Source organism: Mobula birostris, chromosome 24, assembly GCF_030028105.1.
Source record: "Mobula birostris isolate sMobBir1 chromosome 24, sMobBir1.hap1, whole genome shotgun sequence".
Taxonomy (NCBI): Eukaryota; Metazoa; Chordata; class Chondrichthyes; order Myliobatiformes; family Myliobatidae; genus Mobula; species Mobula birostris.
This window is the reverse complement of record NC_092393.1, coordinates 48,524,877-48,546,765: the sequence shown is the minus strand read 5'-3', so window position 1 is coordinate 48,546,765 and position 21,889 is coordinate 48,524,877. Positions and strand designations below refer to the sequence as shown.

The 21,889-nt window shown below is 41.8% G+C and overlaps 1 protein-coding gene across 2 annotated transcripts in view; it reads left to right on the top strand.

Moving 5' to 3' along the window:
• Positions 1 to 1,991: 1,991 nt before the first annotated feature.
• LOC140187241 (inward rectifier potassium channel 16-like) overlaps positions 1,992 to 21,889 on the top strand; it is a 190,706-nt gene continuing 170,808 nt past the window's right edge. For both annotated transcript variants that reach the window (XM_072242359.1, XM_072242357.1), the window contains exon 1: positions 1,992 to 2,170. The gene's annotated coding sequence lies outside the window, so the exon portion shown is untranslated. The remainder of the gene's footprint in view (positions 2,171 to 21,889) is intronic.

Genomic DNA, 21,889 nt, shown 5'->3' with positions numbered 1-21,889 from the left:
ACGTATATGTACTTTAATAATGCTTACTTTGATTATCTCTTATTGACTAGAGTCAGACACTGCTGGAGCCAAATCCACATCGTTCTGCTTTGGAGACAAACACATTACCCACTGGGATGTGGCTAGAGGTAGAAATGAATCTAATAAATTGTAAATATGACCTGATTCTACAGCATTGGGAACCTGGGTGACCATACAACTGAATATTTGACTCTAGACTCTTGACTCTCTTAGTCTTGAAGCAATTATATTCACACAAAAAATATATTTTCTGTGGTGGGACAGTCCAGTACATGAGCGAACGAACTCAAACAAAGAGGCAAATGTTCATGGATGATCCTAAGAAACATTCCCTCAAATAAATAGCAGTGGAGCTCAGTAAGCCTTGCGATCTGAGACCATCAAGTCAAGTCAAGTCAAGTTTATTGTCATTTAACTATGTACACGTATACTGCTAAACAAGATAATGTTTCTCCAGACCAGGGTGTGAAGTGCAGTAGTACACATAACACACAATAGCTGAGGAACGTAGGAATTAAATCTACAAATGAATTACACATAGGTTAGCAAAGTCAAGTGCATAAATTATATATTGCAGGGTACAGTACGAATTATCCAGTGCAGAAGCCTAATGGTCTGGGAGAGGAAGCTGTTTCCCATCCTGACCATTCTTGTCTTTATGCATCAGAGTCTCCTGCCTGATAGTAAAAAGTTAAAGAGGATGCTGGATAGATAGGTGGGATCCTTGATAATACTAAGGGCCGTGCATATGCAGCGCTCCTGATAAGTGTCCCTGATGGACGGTAGGGAGACCCCTTATGATCTTCTCAGCTGTTCTTGCAGTCCTTTGTAGGGACTTCCAATCTGATACTCTGCTGGTCCCATACCAGACTGAAAAGCTGATTGTCAGCATGCTCTCAATGGTGCTCCTATAAAGTTCAGTGAAGATGGGGGTGGAGCCTCGCATGTCTCAATCGCCTCAGAAGTGGAGGCACTGCTGTGCTTTCTTGTTCAGGGAGGTGATATTGAGGAACCAGGTGAGGTCAGCCATGAGGTGAACACACAGGAACTTGGGGTACTTCCTCTCTATGGAAGAGCCATATATGCATGGAGTGGGAATGGTTCATCTGCATCTTCCTAAAGTCCACAATCATTTCCTCGGTCTTCTTCACTTTCAGACTTGTATCTATATGCACCCGTATCTAAGATTATTGGAAAAGTTCCTTGCCTCTGTTGTTTCTTAGTTCAACTGCTTCATTGTTGCTGGAAACTCAAAAATTTTTGTATCTTTGCTTACAAGGGCACCTACCGTTTCACAGGCATCTTTGTGGTTGTTCTGCTTGATGTAATAAGATTACTTTCCTTTCATCGGGAATGAAAGCAAACTAGATTTTCCCAGGGTTTAGCTGCAGAAAACCTGTAATCTGTTCTCAGCGATAAATTGTACATTTCCAAAAAGAATGCTCAATAGCTTTTGATAGGATTCAGATTGCATGTCATTACTGCTATAATACGTTTAATCGCCCAATTCATCTAAACATGAAACGGATTGACACTGCCTGTGCCAAGTCTACAGGGATAAACAGGTAAATGTTTAAATACATCTTTGTTCTCCAAAACAGTGTCCTGGCTAGATGTTTATCTCCAGTTGACTGCATCAGATTATTATCAGCAAATATTTATGTAATTTGTATGCATTGATAAGTGGCAGTGCTACAAAAGGCTAAACATTACAAGTACCCAAATTACTATAGTGAACAAGTGTTGCATGCTGACCTTGTTTTAAATACAGTAAAATAGATTATTACCTGAGCCCTCCCCCATTTCCGACCCCCTTCCCCACCCATTTCACCCCCCCCTCCGAATGAGCAAATAGCCCTACCTTATCCAATTATATAATGCAAGCTTGCAATAATTTATCAACCCAAACCCTCAAGCAAGGATCTGAGAGACAGCCTCCTCAGGGAGGCGTCAATGTTTAACCTAAATGCTGTTCCGAACTCTTTACTTATAATAAGCAAACAAAAGGTTCCAATCCTTACAGCCCACTAAGAATCTGCCAGCCACTCACCAGGTGTACTGGGGCACCAAGGCGTTCTCCACTTACGCTGCACCATTTCCCCAGCCCCTCACAGTTAATCCGGAGGTGAGACGGGAAGTTGCGTGAAAGGTAGGACTGGACTTTTTTGCTTTCTTGGACAGCATTGTTAAAAAAGTTTGGCGATGAGCAGTAGTTAAACTTTGTGAACTGGGGCTAAATTATAACCGGACCTTCTGTGAAAAGGAGCTGCGTTCATGACCTTGAACTTGAAATGTATTATTAAGTGGGATTCACATGCCAGTTTTATATAAACTACCCATGATGTAGTGATAAAGGTCGTCTTCAGATAACTGCATAATTGAGGTATTTTCTAGGACTGATATCAACAAGATACCTTCCTTTATAAATATCAACTTCATTGTAACTTTTTTTTTAAAACAGAGTCTGAGTGTTATCCCCTGTAACTATAGATTACATGAAATACAAACTCTTGATGACTTTCACATAAATTTGATGCATAACTTAAATCCTGAAAACGGAAGTGAAACTTATGGATAAATTGTCCTTCCATAATGTGGCAACGTCAAATGGAAAGAGACTGAAAAATAGTTCAAGTAGAGCAAAAAGTCACATGTTTGTTGATTGAGTTATTGCATTCATATTCATAACCGAAACTAATCTGGAAAGTGTCTTCAGTACTAAAAGAGTAGGTGGCTTCTAAACAAGATAAATGTTAAGATCTTCTGATTGTCTGCTTGCACCTATTTAATTATTAGCACCTACTTTTAACTAAATTCTTCAGAAACTGGATAACTTCTGGACAGAAGAAAAGCAACAGGAGAAATTCTAGAAAAATTAAAGATCTATAAATAAGTAAACAGTCATTGATGATTTTGAAACTTCTTATCAATGCATTTTATTAGGAATCAGTCATCAGGAAGGTTGCTGTTGAATTAATTGGCAAATACTACAACATCAACTTGCATTTATATGGCAGAGTAAAAATCAAATTACAAGTTGTATGAGGAAATGTTTGGGCAAATGATCTTAAAAAATAGGTACTGGTGTGTGATTTTAATAAACAAAAGAGAGATGGAGACATGTAGGTTTAGATGAAGGAAGAGGTGAGGTCATGGGGAATGGGATTATGACTTTGCTGACCTAGGACGTGGTGCAGGTCTGGACGAAGAAATACAGTGAAAGGACTTGCTGTAGGCTAGGATCTCGAAGTTTGCTGCTGATGGCATGCCTTTAACTTTTTGAGGTTATGCAGAAATACACCGGTTGCCTATCTACCCACTTTGTTCTGAGTAGTAAAAAGAGGAGCACTTGATCACTTGATCAGTTGACACTTCTCTCACTTCTCTCGGTTATCTTGAATGAATTAACTATATGGGGACGGTGCCATAGTAAAGGAGCAGGAATGAGGAAATGTACTTTCAAAATTAAATCTAACATATTCTGTATGGGGTAAAGGTCAGTTAACACATTTTCCACACAAGCATGTTAGAAATTTGGAAATCTCTCCTCTGAAATGCTGTGGATTTGAGTACAGCTTGCACTCTCCAGTTCTGATGAAAGGTCTCAGCCCGAAACGTTGACAGTTTATTTTCAGCCTGGCCAGCTGAGTTTCTCCATTGTTTTGTGTGTGTTGCTTGATCTTTCCAGATTGTGATCAGTAGAAGCTTGATTAGATGAAGATATTAACATTCAAAGAACAATCGCAGTCAAGGGGAGCAGAGATATGATCAGCCATGCTTCAATGTCGGAGCGGGTTTATAGCATAATCCTGCCTCATGTCTATAAATATCGGATTGTCTCTGTATTTCTCTTTTAACCACAGGTCTGTTCCATGATTTATGCCCTTCATAAAATGTGACATTTATTTGAGAATGTATCTTTATTAAAAATAAACAATATATTCAACATCTACTGCTGAATTAACCCTAAATATTGTTGAAGGGGAAATTCACCAACATTCTTTTGTCTTCTTTCATTAGCTCCTTCAAAAATCCTCTTTACAGTGAAAGGGTTTTGGTTTGTGTGATATGATATGCAGCCTTTGGAAAGCACCACTAGTAAATGTCCCATAGAGTTTCAAGTGAAGTCAAACCATGTCTCTACAGCCTCATCTTCCCATTTGTATTTTGCAACAATTGTGACAAACTTACAAAGGTTTTTGCCAAAAGAATTGACTGTGCAAATGTATTACTGGCAAAAGGTTGGGCTGACGTTCCGGCACTTCTAATCTTAATTCTTCCAAGTGCCCTTTTCAAGTTCAGACTTCACCTTTCAAAGGTTCATCAAAGTCAAAGTAAAACTTTGTATCTTATCATATATTACCTTGAGGTTTATTTCCTTGCAGGCATTTACAAAATTAAAAAAACGATAGAATTTATGAAAACTATACATAACCAAAGACTAACAAGCAACAAATGTGCAAATGAAGACAAACTATGCAAAGAAAAAATTACTGAGAACATGAGTTATATAACATATAACCATATAACAATTACAGCACAGAAACAGGCCATCTCGGCCCTTCCAGTCCATGCTGAACTCTTATTCTCACCTAGTCCCACCAACCTGCACTCAGCCCATACCCCTCCATTCCTTTCCTGTCCATATATCAATCCAATTTAACTTTGAACGACAACATCGAACCTGCCTCAACCACCTCTGCTGGAAGCTCATTCCACACAGCTACCACTCTCTGACCATTCTCTGAATAAAGAAGTTCCCCCCTCATGTTACCCCTAAACTTTTGTCCTTTAACTCTCAACTTATGTCCTCTTGTTTGGATCTTCCCCACTCTCAATGGAAAAAGCCTATCCACGTCAACTCTATCAATTCCCCTCATAATTTTAAACACCTCTATCAGGTCCCCCCTCAACCTTCTACGCTCCAAAGAATAAAGACCTAACTTGTTCAACCCTTCTCTGTAAATTAGGACATGAAACCCAGGCAACATTTTAGTAAACCTCCTCTGTACTCTCTCAATTTTATTGACATCTTTCCTATAATGAGTTGTAAAGAGTCCTTGAAAATTACTCTGTAGATTGTGGAATCAGTTAGAGTGGTGGTGAGTAAAGTTATCCATGCTGGTTCAGGATTCTAATGGTAGTAGGGTATAAGTGTTCTTGAACCCGGTGGTCTTTGTACCTCCTGCTGGATGTTTGAACAAGAGAGTATGTCCTGGATAGTGCAGTGTTGCTTTCTTGCGGCAGTGCTCCTTGAAAATATGCTCAATGGTGGGGGGAGGGCTTTGCCTGTGACGGACAAGCCTGAATCCATCTGGGTTTACTCACTTTGGCTTGACATTCAATGTGCCACACTTCACAGCCATCTTAAATCAGAGGTTAAGAATTGTGCTAATGAATGCAAAAGCTTCACTTGTAGAGCATAATGCCTGGGAAAGCTGTCTGATTTCTAAATGACCATTGAAAACAGCTTCTTCCCTTCTGCCATCCAATTTCTAAATGTACATTGAACCCATGAACACTACCTCACTACTTTATATTTCTGTTTTCTTTTGCACTACTTATCTCAACCTAACTACTTAACAGACATATATATACTTAATGTAACTCAGTTTTTTCTCTATTCATCATGTATTACATTATACTGTTGCAATAAAGTTAACAACTTTCGCGTCATATGCCGGTGATATTAAACCTGATTCTGATTTGCTTTGTTCGCAATCAGTGGAGTTGTTATCTAGGTTCCTTTTTTGTCACACTTAACTAATTGAATAAGATTTTAAAAAATAAGTTAAGTACTTGGTGCTCTCTCAGCTTTATCAATTATCCAGACAGCAAATCCTGGATGATGTGGGTCAAATTCTGGATGATGCGGGGCAAATTCTGGATGATGAGGGGCATTGATCATGTGGATAGCCAGAGGCTTTTTCCCAGGGCTGAAATGGCTTACATGAGGGGGCATAGTTTTAAGGTGCTTTGAAATAGGTACTGAGGGGATGCAGGGGTAAGTTTTCACACGGGGAGTGGTGTGTGCGTGGAATGCACTGCCAGTGGCAATGGTGCAAGTGGTTACAATAAGGTTTTTAAGAGCCTCTTAGATAGGTACATGGAGCTTAGAAGAATAGAGGGCTATGCGCTAGGGAAATTCTAGGCAGTCTCTACAGTAGGGTACATGGTCGGCATGACATTGTGGGCCGAATGGCCTGTAATGTGCTGTAAATTTCTATGTTCTATGTATATGTTGAAATTATGAAAGTTAGCTCTAGTAGGTCAACACTGTTTTACTTTTATTAACCAATAGTTTGGATATAAACAACTTTTTTCTCTTTACAACTGATCAGAAGGTCAAATTTTCAATAGAAATCTGCATAATTCTGCAATGTTAATGAAGGACTGTCCTTAATTCAGGCCGTCCCTAGGTAACGAATGGGTTCCATTTTTATAGACGCCCTTAAGTTCATTTTGTCTATAAATTGGCAAATACACAAAAATCACTCAATGCACCTCCATGACATTGTAAGGTGTGGCATCAAAAACACATAGGACTGATAAGAAAGAACGATTATTAAATGTGAAATGAGAAATGAAACTCCTTCTGCTATTCCTAGGATCGAAAGTCTTTGCAAGTATTGGATTTCTGAATTTAATAATATTACAAAACCTTGTTCATATGTAAAGGTGTCCATAAAATGGGTATAATTAATCTGGGGTTGCCTGCAGATCTGTAGAAATGAATTTATTACTGATAACAGGTTTATTTTAGCCGGAAGATTCTGTGCTGCAGTTGTGGCTTAGCCAAAGCTTTATTAAGTTCTATCATAACATTTTTGCTCGTAGAAGTCTTTGCCCTGGCTAATGTAGGCAAGTATCCTGTATGTCGTTTTCTCTGCCTTGTCTGCTTGTTTTGCAACCTTCATGAATCCTTGGACTTGAACACAGAAATCCCCTCCATTTCTCAGTATTTCTGACTAAGGATTCTATGAAGCAGCCTTGGGTCCTTTGCCACCAGCTATTACCCTTCAACCTCCTGAACCAGTGTGGATAACTTCACTCACCTCAGCCCTGGACTGATTCCACAACCTGTAGACTCACTTTCAAAGACCTTCCAGCTCATGTTCTCAACGGAGTGAGAGCTGGTCCGCCCCTGAGTCTGAGGGCTTGGAGAAGCTACGCGGATGATTGTCACATCAGAACAGCGAGTTGCTGGTCTCTGCTTTTGCTTTTGGCAGAAACGGTCTCTCTCTCCCTCGCTGGTGAGAGGGGGCCTGTCTGAGATAACGAAGTGCTGGGTTATGGACTGTAATTTTGATGGTCTCTAGGGGCTTTTGCTATTGCTTGCATGATGGGGTGAGAGGGTGATGGGGCTCTGTGCTCCTGTTAGTGTAAATGGGGGGGGAGGGGGAGGGTCGATGCCTCTGTTACTGTTTGTGCATGGGAGGGGGAGGAGGAGCTTTGAGGTCTTGATGTTGCTAACATTCATTCTTTGATTTTTTTTATTTGTCTCTGTGAAGAGTAAGAATTTCAGGTTGTATACTGTATACATTCTCCGAGATTAAATTGAACAATTTGAACAGTTTGAATATTTATTAATTTTTTTTTTTTTTTGGAATTGCTCAGTTTGTCTTCTTATCAACATTGGTTATTTGACTGTCTCTGTTTGTGTGTAATTCTTCGTTGAACCGGCTGTCTTTCTTTGTACCTACTGTGAATACCGGCAAGAAAATGAATCTCAGGTGACATATGCTTACTTTGATAATAAGTTTCTTTTAATCTTTTGAACTAGGATTAAGGTTTTTGTAGATCAGTTCCTGAAACTGATAGCGGTAGGAAAGTAACTCTTTGGGACCCTGGCGGTATGGGATTTCAGGACTCTGTACCTCCTACCTGACAGTAGCAGAGAGAAAATTTCATGACCCAGATGGTGGGGATCCTTGTTGATAGATGCTGCTCCCTACGTGGTGGGGATCTGATCCCCTCCCCCTAAGCCCTGGATCGAATCCAACATCTTCTCCCAGCTCCACACAAAGTTCCAATTTAAACACACATGATTAAGTGAGATTTAGCCAAAGTCTTTGGGCAGAAATTAGGTGTAGATGGAATTGTACGTTGGACGAGGAGTACAAAAGAAGGCTGATGTAAAACAACCTATCACAATTTGAATGAGTCAAGGTGCCATATGAAAGTAGTTCACTCCTTACCTCCTGCGCATTAAATTCACTGAGTGACGAATTGAAATCGGTGTAGTCATTAGAGTTCCAACACCAAATAGCCACATTGATCATTCCCATCTGTGTTGCTTTTCCTGTTTTATTTAGTGATCAGTGGGAAGAAATATGCATTTTATAGAGAATAGGTGAGTATCTAATTCACAATAAAATATACATTCAGTGGCCACTTTATTAGGTACTTCCTATACCTAATCAAGTGTTCATTGAGCCTATGTTAAAAGCCTTCTACAGCTTTACGGTTCAGTGTATTATGTATTCAGAGATGCTCTTCTGCAACCAATGTTGTAACGTGTGGTTATTTCAGTTACCGTTGCCTAACTGTCAGCTTGAACCAGTCTGGCCATTCTCCTCTGACCGCTCTCATTAACAAGGTGATTTCACCCACAGAACTGCTGCTCACTAGATGTTTTTTCTTGTTCCTCACACCGTTCCCCATAAACTCGAGAGACTGTAGTGCCTGAAAATCCCAGGACATCAGCAGTTTCTGAGACACTCAACGCACCCCCCCCCCCCCGCCCATCAGACACTAACAATCATATCATTGTCAAGGTCACACTTCCTTCTGCTATTTGGTCTGAACGACTACTGAACCTCTTGACCTTGTCTGCATGCTTTTATGAATTGAGTTGTTGCCACATGATTGGCTGAATAGATACTTGCGCTAATGAGCAGGTGTACAGGTGGACCTATTAAAATGGCCACTGAGTGTAGGTACCAATTAAAGTTCAGACATTTATAATTATTTGTAGTATTAAACATGAATATGGTTTAGCAGTTGGAAATTGTTGACCAGAATGTTTGTGCTGGTATTGTTTACTTTCTTAAATTTCTATTGGAAAGTGAATTGTTAGCTCTAAGACTGTATTTTTTTGGATTATACTCTGATTCTGGAGAACAGATGTCTTGAAAACTCACTGTGAAGTATCCTGAAAGAATATTCTTTATAATCAAATGACTTTTATTATTTAGACTATTTCTGGCTGTTTCTGACCCATACAGCACACATTTTCCCTAACAAACACTTTCGTAATAGATCACCGGCAAATGGAAAGTGAGAAACTGCGCACGACACTGGCGTAATGTACATGTTGCGTGTTAATTGAATATTTTTGGAAACAGCTCATATTTCACAGTGAAATAAGTAGCTGGAATATCATGGCCCATTTCCTGAAGTAAATATCCATTTACAATAAATCATCACAACTTTTTGAAGCAAGTGGTCATGACTCCAAGGCAGTGGTATTCAGGGCTCAGACTAGTTGTAACATTAATTCTTCCAAACCCAAATAAGCAAATCTAATCCCATGACAAAGTGGCTATATGCAACTCGTGGCATTAAAAATAACCTTCAGAAGGGCAGAGATTAAAAGAACAGCAACTGTGAGTTGTGTAAAATATTAACCACTAAACATCTAGTTTTACATGAGCAGTGCTGGTAGTATTTAGCGAGACTTGTTTTAAATATGTAATGAGTCCATCTTTCTTTTCCATATGACCTATTAAAATAACTTAGTAAAATTGGCACTAAGTTAAACCAGTAAGCATTACTGAGAGAGTTTTAATATTAGCATACTATATGTAATTATAATGCTAATGAATTTAATGAACAAAGGTTTGATCCACTATAGTAAATCATTCCAGGAATAAATCTGTGACCTGGTTGATTGCATGTATTAAATGTCAGTAATTTTCCATGCATGTGCTGCAGTATCACATAAAAGAGTATTCTCCAGATGATTCTTCTGTTAAATGTACATATCACATTGTGATTATTTTGCCCCTTGATATTTTCCAATTTTTTTTCTCTTCTTTCTTAACTGCTTCTACTCCATGACAAAACTCTCAAGTCTGCTGCTAAGTGGAAAGAATTCACAGACTGCTAACTGTTCTGTGCCAGACTCGCTGTGCGATGTTTGTGTCTGACTGTGGCATGTTTTCGATTAACTGTCTGTGCTGGATGTGTGTCAGACTTCACATGCTGCCAGTGCACCACACTGCCTAATCTAAGTGTATATTGGACTGCCTGTTCAGCTCTGTATCTGACTGTGTGTGGTATCGCACAGTGACCATCTGTGCATGTTGTGTGTCTGACATTTCCGTACTTGCTTATCTGACAGTCAGTGATGCATTTTTGTTATGAGATGGAAAATGACAAAGAGGATAAGGAGTTGAGTCAAGGGAGGAAGAAATAGATTTTGTGGAACATGGTTAGACTCAAGGCAACCTGGCCTTAAAGGTAAAACACATCAAAGTTGCTGGTGAACGCAGCAGGCCAGGCAGCATCTCTAGGAAGAGGTACAGTCAACGTTTCGGGCCGAGACCCTTTGTCAGGACTAACTGAAGGAAGTGGTAGTAAGAGATTTGAAAGTGGGAGGGGGAGGGGGAGATCCAAAATGATAGGAGAAGACAGGAGGGGGAGGGATGGAGCCAAGAGCTGGACGGTTGATTGGCAAAAGGGATATGAGAGGATCATGGGACTGGAGGCCCAGGGAGAAAGAAAAGGTGGGGGGGAACCCAGAGGATGGGCAAGGGGTAGAGTCAGAGGGACAGAGGGAGAAAAAGGAGAGAGAGAGAAAAAATGTGTGTATATAAATAAATAACGGATGGGGTACAAGGGGGAGGTGGGGCATTAGCGGAAGTTAGAGAAGTCAGTGTTCATGCCATCAGGTTGGAAGCTACCCAGATGGAATATAAGGTGTTGTTCCTCCAACCTGAGTGTGGCTTCATCTTTACAGTAGAGGAGGCCGTGGATAGACATGCTAGAGTGCATGTCACCGTGCACTATAATAGTGCTCTGGCTTTTAGACGAGGCACGCCATTGCCAGAACATGCCTTCTGATGGCAGAAAATGCCTACTTGAGGGAGGGGAACAGGGGTAGACCACGTAGTGTGAAAGAGCATGGTATTACTGTGGAGTATATGTGTCAGGGTTGGATCTGCTGCTGCCAATGGCCCACAATGTCCCATGGATACCCAGTTTTGAATATTGAGATAACAGCACATGTAAGCATAGAGAATGCTCTTAGTGTGAATACAGGATCCTGCGACAGAATTGTTAAACTATGGTTCCAAAACTGGAACCTGGCTTTCCCACACTGATTTTGTGACTAATGTCTACCAATCATGATAATAATTTTACTGTGTAGACCCCAATCAGATCACTATAGGCCAGTGATGTCAGGGGAAGTAAATCTCTATTCTCAGCAGCACAGCAGTGGAAACTACAAGCAGTTTCATACTCCTGAAAGTGCACATCCTGCAGAGACCCTCATGCACCAGAACACACACTACACAATCAGGAAAGTTCGCCAACACTTCTTCTTTCTAAGGAAGCTGAAGAAAGCTGGACTATGCATATCTATACTCACATCCTTCCACAGGCGCACAGAGGAGAGCATCCTCACCTGCTGCATCATTGCACAGTTTGGAAACCGCGCTGGCTGCAGTGGACAGGGAGGCTCTACAACGGGTTACCAAAACTGCCAATGCATCTCTGGTACCAGTCTACCCACCGTCAAGCACATATATACAGCAAGGTGCTCGAAAAGAACCTGTAAATTCATGAAGGATATCACCCACCCTGCTCATGGATTGCTTGTCCCACTACATCAGGGAAGAGGCTATGTAGCACCCATACCAGGAGCACCAGACTCAAAAGGAGTTACTTTCCCCAAACAGTAGGGCTGATCAACACCTGCACCCACTAACTCACCCCTCCTCACCACTCACCAAAACTTACCTTATCATTTCCTGTTAGAGTTACCTCCGTACAGAGACTCCTGTGCCTAGCGTCACGAGTCCCCCCCCGCCGGGTAGGACACCAGTCTATTACGAGGTTAACCCCCAGCATTTTGCCAGCACCCATTTTCAGCTGGGTGGACTGGAGCATTGTGTGGTTAACTGCCTTGCTCAAGGACGCAGCACGTCGCCTCGGCTGGGGCTCGAACTCACGACCTTTAGATTGCTAGTCCAACGCCCTAGCCACTTGGCCACACGCCGCAATTTATGCATATAAACTATCTTATTTATTTATGTTTATCCTGATTTTTAATTATCGTGTTCTTTACCTTATTGTGTTTTCTGTGCTGCGTCAAATCTAGAGTAACAATTATGTTATTCTCCTTTAACTACACTTGTGTACTGGAAATAACATTAAACAATCTTGATTCTAGTCCACTGTTCTTTGTATAGTGACCTATATCAATTGGAATTGGAATTGATCTATTATGGTCGAGTCTGCTGAGAAGTACAGTGAAAGACCTGCTTGCCTTCCATATGCATCATTCCATCATATCAGTTCACTGAAGTAGCACAAGGGAAAGCAATAAACAGAATGCAGAATATAGGGTTACATTTTCAGTTACAAAGAAGTGCAGGGCCAGTAGACAAAAATGTGTAGGGGCTGTGATGAGGAAGATTGTGAGATTAAGAATTCATTCTCAATGTGCAAGAGGTCCGCTCAATGGCTGTATAAAAGTGGGTTGGGATCTGTTCTTGAGCCTGGTGTACATGTTTTCAAGTTTTAGTATTTTCTGCCCGATGGAAGGGGAGGAGGAGAGAGCATGTCTGGAGTGAGAGGGGTCTTTGGTTATGCGGGCTGCTTCCCTCCAAGGCAGCAGGAAGTGTTGACAGAGTCCAGGGAGGGGCGGGTGGTTTCTGTGACGGATTGGGTTGTGTGCTCAACTCTCTGCAATTTCTTGCACTCCTGGCAAGAGCTCTTGTCGTATCCAAGCTGAGATGCATCTGAATCGGATTTTCTTCCTGTGGTGCATAAATAAAAATTGGAGAGGGTCAGCAGGAATATGTTAAATTTCTTTAGACTTCCTCTCCTCTTGTCCCTTTCCAAATGTTTCTTGAGCTTTACCTCTTAAAGAGTCCATGGGTACCCTCGTTTGTTTTGATCTTGCACTGTGCTATCACATTTCCTTCAAAGTGAATTAATATTTCAGATACACTGGATGGTGAAAATAAGAAATAAATCATGAAAAAATGCTGGAAAAATCTTGGAATGGTGTGTTGAAATGAGGGCTAAATGTCCTTCTGCTCCTGATCCTGTAGACTTCTTTACAAAGGCCAGAAGTGTGGAAAGGGCCATGGTTTATCACCTGAATCCAGAGGTAACAGATTTTTATAGTATATCAAAATAAACTTTACTCATAATAAAAAATATTTACAGAAGTAAACCGTGCAATGCTTTCTCATTCTTCCATTCATAGTCAATGCTTTAAGTAGTGTTCTGTTACATTCCTATACACAAAAGCACTGTTGCCACACATGTGACCACCTTGGGTGGTTCGCTACGATAATAATTGAAGGGCTTCTTCACTCAGCCTGTCCGCTCCCTCTCCAGTGACGGTAGAACGCTGTACTGTGGTCCTTCTCCACCAAGCCACTGCAGTGGCTGCACCAAGCTTCAGGGCGTTCCTCCAAATGTACTCCTGAAGCCTTTCATGTGCCACTCGGCAACATTTCTCCACGGACATCTCGATGTACTGCCAGACTGAAGGGCAGGAGGTGACAGGTCCGATATTTCAGCTCTCCCCCAATCTTCTGCACTGAGGTAGAAACCTGGAAGAAACTGTCTGTGGAGTTAGAGTTCACAACTGTTTAAACTCGGGCCAAGTTTCAAAGTCCCAACCATGGACCTGGCCACAAATAGAATCATCTTGCAATTGTTGCGTTCATTAATGCAATTACCTCTGGTTTCTGCCACCAAAGGTTCAAAGGTGCAATTTAATGTCAGAGAAATATATACAATATACATCCGGAAATGCTTTTTCTTCACAAGCATCCACAAAAACAGAGAAGTGCTCCAAAGAATGGATGAGGTTAAACGTAAGAACCCAAAGTCACCCCCCCCAGCTTCCCTCCCTCACGCGTAAACGACAGTGAGCAACAATCCCCCCTCCCCCCACCGGCAATAAAAAAGCAATCTTTGGCACCACCACCGAGCACTCAAGTGTGAGCAAAGCAGTACCAAGGACATAGACTTGCAGTTACCCCAAAGACTTTGGATTTCACCCGGCATTCGTCATACCGCAGATTCTCTCTCTCCCTAATAAGGGAGAAAGAGGTGTCTCCATCGGGGAGACATAGCAAACAACTCCAGGTTTACGATGTTAAAATTCTGTTACGTTGCTTTTATTGAGCTCTGTGCCTGAAGATCGCAAAGATCCTGGGTCTTTGGGCCCACAGCAGTAGATTTTCTGATTCCCCCGACGACACATGGGTCTCCTGTCGCGACACTGACCCTCGATCCCCTCGTCTCCAGAGCCCAGAGATCTTAGGCTTCCGAATTCAACCCGGACTCACAGGCTGAACCTTTGGCGTGCCGAACAACGGCCAGTCCTGAAACCCTGAGAATGGGTCCCATTCTCGCAACAAACCGAAGTCAGCGTGTAACTCCAGGTCATGGTCTTCAAAAGAACCCTAAAAGGGAAAAATAAAGATATTAAAGATGGAAATAGAACTGTTTCCAAAGATGCAAGCGAAGGAGTCGCTGTTTAGCAAGAGCAACAGATGCACAGGGATACTAATACCCATAGATTCTCTTCAAAGTCACATATCATTCTAAATTTGAAATATATTCTATTATTGTCACTGGGTCTAAATCCTGGAATTCCTTATCCAACAACGCACCGGAGGTATCTTCACCAGAATAATTGAAATGTGTTCAAGTGACCAACTCACTTCGACCTGAATCAAGAGCAATTAAGGATGGTCAATAAATCTTGGCGTTGATCGCAATGTCAAAGACACCCTTAGTGAAGATAATAGAGGATATTATATGTAGTTTTATTTGTTTGTTGAAAAAGGTGGCATAAATTTGTCAACAAAGGCTCTCGCAAATTTGTACAGATGTGCCGTGGAGAGTAATCTAACTGGTTGTATCACCATCTGTTATGGAGAGGCCATTGCACAGGGTTGGAAAAAGCTGCAGGAGGTTGTGAACTCAGTCAGCTTGGGCACTAGCCTCCCCAGCATTCAGAACATCTTCAACAGGCGATGCCTCAAAAAGACGACAGTCATCATGAAGGAACTTCACCATCCTGGACATGCCCTCTTCTGATTGTTGCCATCAAGGAGGAGGTACAGGAGCCTGAAAACACACATTCAACATTTTAGGAAGGAACAGCTTCTTCCCCTCTCCCCTCATATTTCTGAATGAACAATGAATCCATCTACAATAACTCATCCTTCTTTTTGTTCTCTCTTAGCACTACTTATTTAATATAATTTTTGAAAAATATATTTGTTATTGTAATTTATAATGATTTTTATTATTATGTATAGCATTGTACTGCTGCCACAAAACAACTAATTTCATGACATTTGCCAACAATATTAAACCTGATTCTAAATATTACTTGCATATTTTCATCCCTTGCGTAAATATCATTGTGGTCTTGCAACATGCTTCATTTTCTGAAGTGCTGCAGAGCAAATTGATCATTGTGGAACAGGTCACTTCCATTTTCCCAATCCCTCGCTTGACCCAAAGATAGAATGGCAGCACAGTAGCATAGTGGTTAGCACAATGGCTTACGATACCAGCGACCCAGGTTCAATTCCCGCAGCTGCCTGTAAGGAGTTTGTACATTCTCCTGGTGACGCGCATGGTTTCCTCCAGGTGCTCTGGTTTTCTCCCACAGTCCAAAGTCGTGCCGGTTGATAGGTTAACTGGCCATTGTAAATTGTCCTGTGATTAGGCTGGGGGATTAAATTGGGGGATTGCTGGGCAGCTTGGCTAGTAGGGTTAGAAGAGTCTATTCCACGCTGTATCTCAATAAATAAATAAAAAGGAAAGTCATTGATTAACCACCTTAAGATGTTTGGGCCTAAGCCACCGTCTTGAAGAACTGCAGTGATGCCTTGGGTTTGGGATGACTGAACTCCAATGGTTACAGCCACCTTCATCCGGAGTATTCCTGATGAAATCAAACTTGAACAAAGGTGAGCAGGTAAGAACTGAGGAAGCACTGCTTCATAACATTGTGAACAACAGCTTCCATCAGTTTGCTGATGGCTGTGTCTGGACTTGAGTGCTCATTAAGTGAATAGGATAGGTCCTTTTTTTTAGTGAACCAAGTATGTGTGGACAATCTTCCAGATTGTTGAGTGGGTGACAATGTTGTCACTTTCTTGGAACAGCTTGACGAGAGGATTGCCTCATTTTTGAGTGTTACTGTTCGGTGCTTTGATCTAATTTGATGGAGCATCTGTAGGTGCACATCCACAGGGAAAGGGAAACCTGAGTGTATTTCTGTTAACGTGACCCGGAACTTTGAAGATATGTCGGGAAACTTCTACCCCACCGTCCCCCCTGCCTCTTCTCTCTTTTTCCATTCAACATGCTGGCTACCCCCTTAATCCTTCTCTTCACCTCAACTGCCCCTCCTCTTTCCCTTTCTCCCCTGGTCCACCCTCCTCTCATATCAGATCCCTTCCTCTTCAGCCCTTTGGCTTTTCCATCTTTCGTCTCCCAGCTTCCCACTTCATTCCCCACTCCCCCGCCCACCCACCTTCCCCCTCACCTGGCTTCACCTATCACCTGTCAGCTCGTACTCCTCCCCTCCCCCCACCTTCTCATTCTGGCTTCTTCCCCCTTCCTCCTTCCTTTCCAGTCCTGACGCAGGGTCACAGCCTGAAATTTTGAACCCTTATTCCTCTCCATAGAGGCTGCCTGACCTGCCGAGCTCCTCCCACATGTTATGTGTGTTATGTGTACACCTGCCCTTACACTTCCTCCGTCACCACTATTCAGGGCCCCAGACAGTCCTTCCAGGTGAGGCGACACTTCACCTGTGAGTCGGCTGGGGTGATATACTACGTCCGGTGCTCCAGGTATGGCCTTCTATATATTGGTGAGACCTGACACAGGCTGGGAGACCATTTCGCTGAACACCTATACTCTGTCCGTCAGAGAAAGCAGGATCTCCCAGTGGCCACACATTTTAATTCCATGTACCATTCCCATTCTGATATGTCTATCCACGACCTCCTCTACTGTCAACGTGAAGCCACACTCAGGTTGGAGGAACAACACCTTATATTCTGTCTGGGTAGCCTCCAACCTGATGGCATAAACACTGATTCCTCTAACTTCTGTTAATGCCCCTCCTCCCCTTCGTACCCAATTCTTTATTTATTTATTTATCCCCCCTTTTTCTCTCTCTCTTTTTTCTCCCTCTGTCCCTCTCACTATAACTCCTTGCCTGCTCTCCATCCTCTGGTCTCCCCTTCCCCTTTCTTTCTCCCTAAGCTTCCCATCCCATGATCCTCTCCCTTCTCCAGCCTTGTATCCCTTTTGCCAATCCACCTTTTCCAGCTCTGAGCTCCATCCCTCCGCCTCCTGTCTTCTCCTACCATTTCGGATCTCCCCCTCCCCCTCCCACTTTCAAATCTCTTACTATCTCTTCTTTCACTTAGTCCTGACGAAGGGTCTCGGCCCGAAATGTCGACTGTACCTCTTCCTAGAGATGCTGCCCGGCCTGCTGCGTTCAGCAGCATTTTTTGTGTGTGTCGCTTGAATTTCCAGCATCTACAGATTTCCTCGTGTTATATGCGTTAGTTGAGAAACCTTTGTGTTTCCTTAGAGATTCTGTTGGTTGTTTAACTTTGGTATGGGGCCACTTTATTTCACAAACTTTATGCTGTCATGCGCTATGTCCTACAGAGGGCATTAATGCACAATTTTTGTTTCAGTTTATGTCATCAATCTTCAAATTGTGGTCACAGCAGTTTTTCTTGTGCCAAATGTTTCCGCTGCTAATTCTCATTTCTGCAAGTCTCGTTTTGCAAGTTGGAAAGGTGGTGGATTTCCAGTGTTGATCCATGTCTCTGCTCTTCAAGCACTCTACCTGTATCTTTTCTGCTTTCCTTGAGGGAGATTCCTAATCGACTGAACAGCCCATTGTTTTGTGGTTTGGTTCCAATGACAGCCGGTGACTGTGGATCCTTTTCACTCCTCACAACATGTGATGAAATTCTATCCTTGTCGTTTTACCTGCTGCATTCCGACTTCGATCATCTCCCCAGAGCGCTTCTTACTGGAGTCAGAAGTTCCTTGGGCTGACGCCCTGACGATGATCTCCTCACCTGCTCAGCTTTGTTCAAGTTGGGTTTCATCAGGACTCAGTATATTTTTGGTCAAAAAGACATCATTTCGGGAATACTTTCAAGTCAGTACATAACTCAACAAGTGTGACATCCAAGGACTCTGGTTCAAGTTAGTCACCGATGTGTTCTGAAAGTCATTATCGTCCCTTCAACAAACACTATGAAAATTCACAACCAAACTTTTGAAATGGTTGGCTTTATATTTTAAGCCATTTTTAATCCGGTGACATTTTTCTTGCTGCTGGGATCTTGAAATTATCTGGTTAATGCTCACCTTTTAACTAAAGGGAAATATAGCTACTGGCTAACTTTCTATTCCGGATAGTTGTACAAATGTAAGATAAAATAAGCTAAGGTAAAACTTTATCTCAAAGGAAATTATTCTTGCAGGGTTGCTCAGTCAGAAATATATACTGTAAAATACTAAACGTAAGCATTGAGGTACAAAAAATACAAAATGTGCATTAAAAAGTAACAGTGCAAAATACAGATGTGCAACAAAACCATATACCCGTGTACTTAAGGAGGAGGAGTTGCAGAGTCTTATAGCCACAGAGAGAAAGGATCTCCTGTGGCGTTCAGTGGTGCACCTTGGTGGAATCAGTTTGTTACTAAAGGTGCTCCTCTGTTTGTCCAGTATGACATGGAGGGGTGAGAGGGATTGTCCATAATGCTCTGTAGCTTCTGCCGCATCCTCCTCTCAGACACAACCACCAGGGAATCCGGTTCCATCCCCAGAACAGAACCAGCCTTGCTAACGAGCTTATCAGTCTTTCTGGCGTGACATTTACAATTTTTCAAGCTACAAGATGAACTTGTTCCACAATAAATTCCATTCAGTCATTTGGGCTGGCCGTTCTGCTTTCCCAGTCATGTACGCTATGGGTAAACATATCTGCCAAGGGAGCAGCATTGCACAGAAATCTATTAATCCTTTCTGGAATTAGCTCCGAGTGATATCAATGTAGAGTTAGAATTTGCAGGATGGAAGCTGCTTACTGCCATGTCCAGTGTAGGCGGAGGGAAACAAGACTGAGGCAAAGAGCAGAGGAACTGCACGGATAAGGATGAAGATGATGCATAATGAGGAGATACAAAGGAGGTGGACACTGAAAAATGCCAGTGTGAAACATCATTTGTAAACCTGTGGAATGCAGGAATTTCCTCCAGTTTCCTCCCACAAAGGTGTATTGGGTCGGTTAATTGATCGTTGTAAATTGTCCTGTGATTGGACTAGGGTTAATCGGGTTTGTTAGGTGGTTGCTGGGCTGGCATAGCTTGAAGGGCCAGAAGGGCCTACTCTTTACTATATCACTAAATAAATAAATAAACTAACTATTTTAGTTTCATTCAACTTTTCTCATAAGATGTATTATTTCTAATGATATATTTCATTCCAAAAATAAATGTACATCGTATTTGAAACTTTATCATCAATGCTAAGTTTCAGCTCACATTCAATTTATTTTCTAGCATTGTTCCTCTAATCTGGAAACTGTGTTTCATAAAAGACCTCGCCTAACAAATGTTTGCCTTATTTAATTAAAGTACACTGGGTAATTCACCCGTGTTGTGCGAGTATAGACCATTTGATGGCCTCAGATGCTTTCTCATGATGCAAGCTTTCTAAGCAAACTTTTGCTCTGATTTTTTTTCCCCACCAGTGTTTGGGAGCTATGGCAACATGCAGGTTTATGACTGTCCCTTTGTGGTACCTCATTAACACTTCAAATCATCCTACCTAGTCCCATGACTGCTGACTAATGTTCAGCCAAAAAAATGTTGCATTGAAATAAATATTATAGATTGGAAAAACAAAATTCTTGGGTAATGTCAGTGAAGCTCAAAATGTTATAAACATCAAGCTAAATATTCTCTTTAAATATTCAATGTGTTTTTTTTAAAATTTGGGTGACTCTCCTGAAGTAACTTTTGAAGGTTTATTACTTTAAAGGGTGTAGATAATTGCAGCCTATTATCGTCATTCCTGTTCTGTACCCTATGTGGAACATACGACTGTGATTCAAAAGCAGAAATTGCTGGAAGCCTTCAGCAGGTCAGGCAGCATTTATGGAAAGTTGAATGAGAAGGTTAATAAATTATCGGCACATTAGAAGACGCGAGATGGCAGCCGCTGGAATCTGGAGCAAAAGAAAACAAACTGCTGGGGGAGCTCAGCAGGTCGAGCAGCCAGGAGTGAAAGGAATTGTCGACGTATCGAGTCAGCAGCTTCTTCGTCTGTGTAATATATTATAAATTGTGTGGCTGTGGGTTGCGCTCAGCAGACCACTCTACACAAGTAGAATAGGAAAAACTACGTCAGCATGACAAGCAAAAAGTGTCTGGGAGCTTTCATCAGAAATGAAAAAGATACAGGTACAAGTTGGTTTTAAGTAGGCATTAAATTTGGGGAAGCATAGATAGGACAAAAGGATTATGTCTGAGAAAATCCAAATAGCTTAATGAGAGTACATACTATCCCATTCAGTTTCCTTGTCTGTAAATGATGAGGCTGTGGTTATTTCTGCTGTCATCATATTGGCTCAGATTTCTAATATTCTAACCATGTTGTTCTAGTCCACTGTACATGCCCCACAGCCCCACCATTTACAATGCATTACACAGTCAAAGAAGCTTAATGTGCTGGTAACTCTCCCATTAAGTTATTTATTAATCATCTGATGCATATTTTGTAATGACTGCTATCAATGAAGGGCAAGGAACAGGTAGGTTTGCTTCAAGGTGACGCGTCTCAGGAGGAAAATAGGATCTGACTACACAAACTGATCCTAGATCCCTGCAGATCCTAGGACATCCATAACATTCTCATGTGGCTGTACTGGTTAATCAGTCAACTTCATGGTATCTGGGTATCAGGACTCACTACTGAGTTTGGAATCTTTCTCTCAGGGTCTAATCCAAAGCTGTAGAAGGAAGGATCGACTGTAGTAGAAGTGAGGGAGTCCCACTATGATAAGTTCAGATGTTTTCCAGTGGTGTCACAGGCCCTTTCTCTTGCCTCTTGCTAACCTGTGTTTCTGCAACCTGAGTTACTGTTCACAGAATCAGAATATGGTTGTAGTGAGGAAGAAGGTCAGTTGGACCAAATATTCTGTGGTGGGTCAGTGCAAAAGTAGTCCCATGGGTCCTATTTCCCACTTCTTTCCTGCACAATGGTAAACTCCTTCCTTTCAAGTATTTACTTTGTCATAATACACAAAATGCTGGAGGAACAACTTAAAATGTTGACTGTTTATGCATTTCCATGGACACTGTCTGATCTGCTGAGTTTCTCTGGCATCTTGTGTGTTTTGCTTTGGTTTTTCAGCATCTGAAGAATTTCTTGATCTTAAGTATTTAACCTAATTCCTTTTTGAATGCTGCAATAGAAAATTCCGGCTCCTGTTCCCTTCCTTTCCAGTCCTGATGAAGGATCTCGGTTTGAAATTCATTTTCCTCCATAGATGCTGCCTGACCTGCTGAGTTCCTCCGGCATTTTGCGTGTTTTGCTTTGGATTTCC